At 34.0% G+C, this 7755-nt stretch overlaps 1 pseudogene; it reads right to left on the bottom strand.

The window, feature by feature from the left end:
- Positions 1–330: 330 nt before the first annotated feature.
- On the bottom strand, positions 331–1395 carry LOC111767015 (selenide, water dikinase 1 pseudogene; annotated as a pseudogene).
- Between the last annotated feature and the right edge of the window lie 6360 nt (positions 1396–7755).

Raw genomic sequence — 7755 nt, 5'->3', positions numbered from 1 at the left:
TGACATTTAAAAGAGCGTGTTGGCAAAAGGTAAGTGTCTAGGTATTCTAAATAAATCAACAGACCTTAATAATTAATATAATTTTCAACTCAGAAGGTACCCCGGGATTTGGGGCATCTTCAACTAATGTATCAGGAAAAAAGGCAATGGGTTCTATTTTATTAATTTTATCCACTCACAAATTGACCTAAAGCCACCATATTTGTAGAAACAATGAGATTTTGTGATTTGCAGTCCTTAATTGAAGTAGTGATAATGGAATATGTCTGTTTAAAAACAAAACCATTAAGCTCTTTTGGTCAGGATTAGGAGGTACACCTGACATGGCATTCATGTTCTGAGGGCCACTCCAATGACCCATGGCTTGTCTATGATTCTTTCTGTTAAGTTCCTCTTCTCAAGAAACTCAATAATCTATACTTGGTGGCCTTACCCATACTTGGGACACTTTTTCTCTGCATAGAATTGAGGTGCTTGCTCACATAGCAAACAGATCAGAAAGACTCCAGAAGTTTCCAGGCTAAATATGTTCCTGCAGTCCTTGTTCACAACAGCCATCTTGCCCATCATGAGGCATTTGTGGATGATGAAAGACACCTTGTTCTTCTGCTGCTGGGGCAGGTTCTTCACTCGCCCAGGATCCTGAACCCAATGATGTTGGTGGATATTGAATGTGTGCATGAGCCCTGCAGCTGATCTGTTGAGCCTCACCAAGTTCATCATTGCTTCTTGTTATGCCAATTCTGTACCTTCATGGGTGACCACATGTTTAATGTTATTCCTCTTTTCAGGAATATCCAGCCACTGATGCATAACCATGACCATTTTGTCAGTACAAGCATGTCTCCTGGTACTACATTATCTGGCTGATGTTATACAGCTCAATAAACTCATTGGGTGATCAGGCAGTCATAGAGATAAATCCTAAAACAATTGAGGGGGTTTAATACTGTTTAATCTGTTACTGAGGTCCTGTTTCCTCTGCTGCATCCTCAAAACCCTGTATAATTTAGGGCATCACTTTATTCCTTTCCCCGTTAACTTTTTGCTGATTCCAAGAAGCATCAGCATGTTGTCACATTTCATGATACCCATTGACAGATGTTGCTGAAGGATGTTGGCACACACTATCCATCATGTGTCCATAATCCATGGTCTTCACCAAGGAGAGAACACCATGCCTCAGCAGGATCACACAGGTGTCCATTCCAATGTTTAGCCTCTGTATAACTGTTCCTAAACTGCTCAACTTCTTAGCTGTGGTTCTCTTTAATAAATCCAGAAATTTCTGTGATAAATTTGATGGCACTTTGTAGTCCATGACCTTTAGCTCAGGGAACCTGAGGCTCTTGTCAATTCAAGAATTTCTGGGTTAAAAGATTCCTATATAGGCATGGTTCTCAGGCACACACACATCACAGCACCTTCCCATACTTTCCTAGTCTGTTGGATTATTTACAGATTCACCAGCTTGCCTTTTTCCTCCTCCTTCTCTAGTATGTGGTGCTCCCAAAATATACCAGGTTGGAGGCCCAGGCACCACCATAAACAAAAGTGCCACCACCTGAAGGCTGCATGGGGTACTGACTGGCATTCTGCCATGTGGGGTGTTGGGCAGGTTGGAGACAAGGACAAGGTAGCCTCCTTGGCCAGGAGAGTGGGACAAAAACATGACCTTTCTGGGATCCAAAATAAGCTTAGAAGTGTAACAATGTCAATTCTACCTAACTTGCTTTATGGTTCAAAATTTCAACACTTTATATTGTAGGAATGTAAAATCCAATTACCAAATATATTGGAAAGTTAATAGTACATGAATAACTCTAAACATTTTGAAAATGAAGAATGAAATTGGATAACTCACACTTCCTGTTTTAAACTATATTACAGCATGATACTGACATATTGATCAAGGGACTCAAATTGAGTGCTCAGAAATAGACTCTAACTTCTATGTTCAATTGATATTTGACAAGGTTTCCAAGTGCACTCAACTGGGTCAGAATGGTCTCTTCAATAAGTGGTGCAGTAGAAATAGATATCCATACCAAAAGAATGATAGAGGACTTGTATCTCACACATTAAACAAAAATAAACTGAAAATCCATCAAAGACCTAAATATAAAACTAGAGCCATAAAACTCCAAGGAAAAATGTAGGGAAGCATATTCAAGATCTTATAGTAGGCCGTGGTTTCTTAGACTTTATACCCAAAGCATGAGCAATGAAAGAAAAAAATAGAAAAATGGGACATCCTCAAAATGTAACAATTTTTTAATTCAAAGGATATTGCCAAGAAAGTGAAATGACAATCTACTAAACAGAAGAAAATATTTGGAAGACACATGTCTGAAAAGGCTTAAAAATCAAGGATATATAAAAAAGCCCTACTACTCCATAATATAAAGACAACCCAGTTAAAAAAAAAATGGACAAAAGTCTTGAATAGACAGTTTTCCAAAGAGGAAATACAAATGTCTAAAAAGAACAAAAAAAGATGCTCATCATCCATAGCTATTAGAGAAATGATAATCAAAAACACAGTGAGATATCACTTCAAACTTACCAGATGGCCATTACAAGAAAAATAAAAAACAAAACACGGCTACAAGGGTTGGAAAAGGATATGTACAAATAAGAACACTTATTCACTGTTGGTGGGAATGTGGGAATGCAGAATGGTACACCATTGTGGAAGACATCCTGGTGGTTCCTCAGAAACCTAAGTTTAGAATTGCAATATGATCTGTCATTCCCCCTACTAGTTATATACACAGAAGAACTGAAAGCACAGGCATGAATAGACATTTGCATACTGATTTTCATAGCAACGCTTTTCACAATTGCAAAAAGATGGTAACAACGCAAGTGTCCACCAACTGGTGAACTGTTCAACAGAATATGGTATATCCATACAAAGGAATATTATTCAGCAGTAAGGAGAAATGAAGTCCTGATGTATGTGACTATGTGAATGAACCTTGAGGACATTACGCTGAGTGAAATAAGTTACAACACAGAAGGACAGATATTAAATGACCTCACTAATGTAAATTAATTATAATGAGCAAATTCATGTAGCTAATACATTTAAAATGAGGGAAAATACTTCTTTAATTATACTTGATAAGCTTGCATTAAATAAACCCTCCTCTAAAGAACAACTAGAAACCTTGATTTAAAAAAAAAAAAATCTATTTGAAGACATGGGGCAGCTGAAAATGCATCAAGTTCTTGAGGAGTCAATACCCCAGAAAGAAGGAAGATTAGGAACGATTAGCCCAACATTCAGTGTCACTTATCCCTGCAGTGTTTGCTGATGCCTACACAGTGACCAAGAGCCTAAAGACTGAGCAGCTTAGTAGAACTCTTGTAGAACTTAGTAGAACTCTTATAGTCAACCCATATATCCCTCCATATGCAAAAATTTAGACAGGTCATGGACCCAAAATAAAAAATAGAAGCCTAAATCTTCTAGAAAAAATAAAAGGTAATATTTCTCTGAGCCTGGGCTAGGCATAGACAGGACACAAAAACACAAATGATACCAAAAGAAAATGACTAGACTTCAACAAAATTAGAAATATCTGCCTATCAAAAGACATCAGTTATGAAAATGAATAAAGCACAGACTTGCCCAATTTTTAAAAAAATGAGCAAAAGAATTAGAGACACTGAATAAGAAAAAAATTAATTTAAATAGCCAGAAAGAAAAATAAACACGAAAAGCTGTTCAAAATTGCTTGTCACCAAGGAAAAGCAAATTAAATCCATGATGAGATATTATTTCAAACATGATAGAATGGCTAAAAAATGGAATGTAGTTTAGGTGTGAAGCAATTGAAACTCTCCTTCTTTGCTTGTGGGGCGTAAGTGATATAACCATTTTGGAGGATTGTTCATCTGGTTTGGATAAATTAAACACACTTCTACCTTATGACCCCGCACTTCCAGTTGTTGGTATTTTCTCAAAAGAAATGAAAATACATCATCAGAGACTTTGGGAAGACTGTTTACAGCAGTCTTATTTACAATAGCCAAATACTAGAAATAACCCAAATATCCAGGAACAAAACAATGGATAAGCAGATTGTGTTTTACCCAGAAAATGGAATAGTACTCAGCAAAAAAACTTGAGTATTGATATTGGATACCTTTTGCTCCATAAAATCTACTTCTGGAAATTCCAGAGGAAACAAATTAGGAAGATGGGCAAAGTTTAATTAATTACGAGATATTTCCTAGAGCATGTGCATAATAATAAATAATTGAAACAACTGAGGTGCCTCAAATCAGGAAACTGGTTAAATTAACAACAGAATAATATAAATTAAAATTGAACTGTAGAATTTATTTTGATGGAAAACTAGTTGCAATAGAGTAATTGAACAAACTACCTTACAATGTAATATATAGAGAGAGATAGATATACAAGATATAGACAATGGGCACATACAAATATACTTTTGAACTTACAATAATATTTGAGTATATGTATATATGAGTACATTTGTGTTTGATGAGTGTCAGTTCCAAGCATGTGCACAGTGTGTGTGAACTTGTGGATGAGTGGTGGGGAAGGGAAATAAAGTTCTAGGGTTTAATTTTACAATGACATTGCTGAATCTCATTTTGGTTTTAACAGATGTTAATTGCCAATGTAGTAAAAAGCAAACCAAGAATCAATAAAATTTCAGTTTTCAAATCAAATAATAAAATATTTAACTATATGTATTTTATATTAACCTAACTACCAAATGAATCTCAAATTTTCATTAGATGTTTTAAAAGCAGTGCACAACTATCATTTCTGCTAAGTCTGATGTGAACCCAGCCCATATATCTGTTGAGAAAACACAAAAAGTGGAGAAAGCTGTGGGTTTCTAAATTAGTTTTTGATACTATGTAGTGAAATGGTACCTACACCTTACTATGCCTCAGCCCCTCCTATTTCCAGCAGTTAGGAGGTATTATTTTCAAACTGAACTTTCCTTAGAAAACTTTTTAAATCACTTTCTCCCTATATCTAGGTCAGGAAAAATGTTCTAAGGCCCAGATAATAAATACCTTTGGCTTTGTGGGGCATCAGTCTGTATCACAACTACAAAATCTGCTGTTGTACTGTGAGAGCAGCCACAGGCAAAATGTAAATGAATCGTGTGGCTGTGTTCCAGTGAAACAGGCAGTGGACTGGGTTTGGCATGCCAGCCATGGTTTCCTGAGTATTGCCCTACGTAATATAAATAATTTTAACACTGATAAAAAAAAAAGTAGTGAAAATCAAGAATGAATAGGATAGAAAGCATAAAATAGATTCTATCTATTGAGTCTGAATTTTATAAATGTGAAATAACATCAAAATGCTAAGAATGCTTGAAGTGTTTTGATTTTATCAATACACAGCCATTAGCAAATAGTTTTAAAATATTTAAGTTCAAGAAGAATCTTGTATGAGAGGAAGATTTATATTTGAAGTAATTTTTTTTAACAGGTAGATAGATATGTTTGGAAAGACATACCAACTCTTTAACAGTTCTATTCAAAAACTATTTTTAAAAAATGAATACAATTCTTTCTAAAACTAAAAATATGAACCCACGTTCCTTTAAGAATTTTTTCTATTAATTAACTTATAAAAATACTACAAGAAGAATTATATTTCTTGGTATATATTAATATCCTTTAATCAATTTCTCACTGTATATGTCTTTCATATGCTGAAGTGTTGCACTGAAGTATGTGTTTATTTAATAGAGTATTACTTTTTTGCTTCTAAATAAAGTTGCCTGAAATCTTCAAATTTGCATTTTTGCAAATTCTTGATTTGCCATTGATTCTTCTCTGTAGACCATAATGTTTTAATTAATAATTGTTCCCTATATAAGTGTGAAGATGAACAGAGCAAATTCTGATAAATGTAAAATACTCTCAAATTTAATGTTTCCATTTTGAACTTTGTAAATCTTTCAGCCTAATATGTTTATTATACTACTGCCTTTTTGCCTTCTGAGTACCTTTTTTATAACCATTTCTACAGTATAAATGCCTTTTTTAATATTTTATTTTAAATCTTTTACCAAATATAAATACTGAAAACCCATAGAACACCTCAAACTTGTCCCTTTCTAGTACAGAATATAAATTTATAAAGTTAAAACTGGAAACTCCCATTGAAAAAGTTCCCCAGAAGTTAAGATAATCAAAATAGCAATTATAGAATTTCATATATAAATCCTGCATCACACTTCAGGAATCATATTTAAATTGTTCTGAATTTCTTTTACTGTTATAAGAATGTACTGCAATAATTTCATGTTCATCAGCTTTGTTTTCAACAATGCAGTTTGCTAAAAAAGCATGATGAGCTGGTCTTTTTGTTCCATTCATTGAATATTTTGATCAAGGTTTTCCAACTTATTTTGAATAAATGTTACAAAATTTTAAATGATTTGTTTTCAGACATAGTTCAGTATCATGATAGGACATTTAGGTTTATTTCCAAAGTCTTAAGTGCCTAAAAAATGTCTAATACCTGATTGATGGTGGCCAGCAAAAAAGAAACACTCTTGCAGTTTTTCTTGGTGTTCTTATTCAGAGGAGAATCCCACATAAAAATTTTGTAATTTAATTACTGTAAATTGTGGATATATTCTGACAACTACTTCCATTACCATTGATAGAATATGAACAATGATAAATGATGTGCTTTCCACGATGAATACAAAGCATACTACTCAAAGTTTACTCAATTTAAGAAGAATATTGTTTTTCCTGTGAAGCTGTGCTCCACAACATTAGCAAGCAAAACCAAATAATTTATTTTGAATGTTGAACATTTAAGCTGAATTTTACAAAATCACCCCCCATTAATAGTACGTATTTCACATTTGATAGAAAGAATGTACAAAGCCTTTGCTTTGATTCCATAAATTGGATGGAAAAAAAATTGACCCATCATTGGAACTGCCTTAACTGGTTCTCCATTGGAAGTATCTGAACACACAGACATAAATCTGCCATCACTTAATGATTGGAAATGTTCTGTCAATGCAGCCAACACATTCACAAGTGCTGCTTCAGTTTTCATACAAGCAAATGAAAATTTGGGATAAAAGATATATAAAATTCATTTAAACAGTCTTCTTACCCTGAAATGATATTTCAGAGTAATATGTAAACATACCATGTGTAGTTCATTGATATCACTATGCTTTCTGTGGCAGGGTATATATATATCAACAAATATTTTATCAAAGTTACATGTTCTTCATCAATTTTTTGAAAATCAGAAATTCAGTGCTTAATTTATATAAACATGCATTTTCAGGTTTGAATTCATCACACCCAAACGGATTTATTCCAGCATGAACTGTGTCACGAAACCGTAAAATAAGTATTTGCATATTTCTCAGTATAGTAAATTTCAATACTTTTTTAGCAATACTTGCAAAACACTCTCAGTATCCTCAGCCTCTATTTCCTGTACACATTTTTCATGCAACTAACCAATAGTTGTCCATATTACCCTGAGCCATCCATCTAGCAGTTTGCAACTGCATGCCTCTTACAGGTTACAAACCAGTTATAGCACAATCTTTGAGGGAACAACGAACACTTCTTTCACAAACCAAGAAATGAACTGACTGTCCTGGCTGTTCTAGGGAGGTATTAGTTAGCTTGTAAAGGGAAAGAACAAAAAAACTACGAACTAGAAGACCTGAAACAATTTTGGAAGAGAAGAATGGACATTAAAAT

The sequence above is a fragment of the Dasypus novemcinctus genome, chromosome 22, assembly GCF_030445035.2.
Source record: "Dasypus novemcinctus isolate mDasNov1 chromosome 22, mDasNov1.1.hap2, whole genome shotgun sequence".
NCBI classification, from domain to species: domain Eukaryota; kingdom Metazoa; phylum Chordata; class Mammalia; order Cingulata; family Dasypodidae; genus Dasypus; species Dasypus novemcinctus.
The sequence above is the reverse complement of the archived record's forward strand: the minus strand, read 5'-3'. Positions and strand labels throughout refer to the sequence as shown.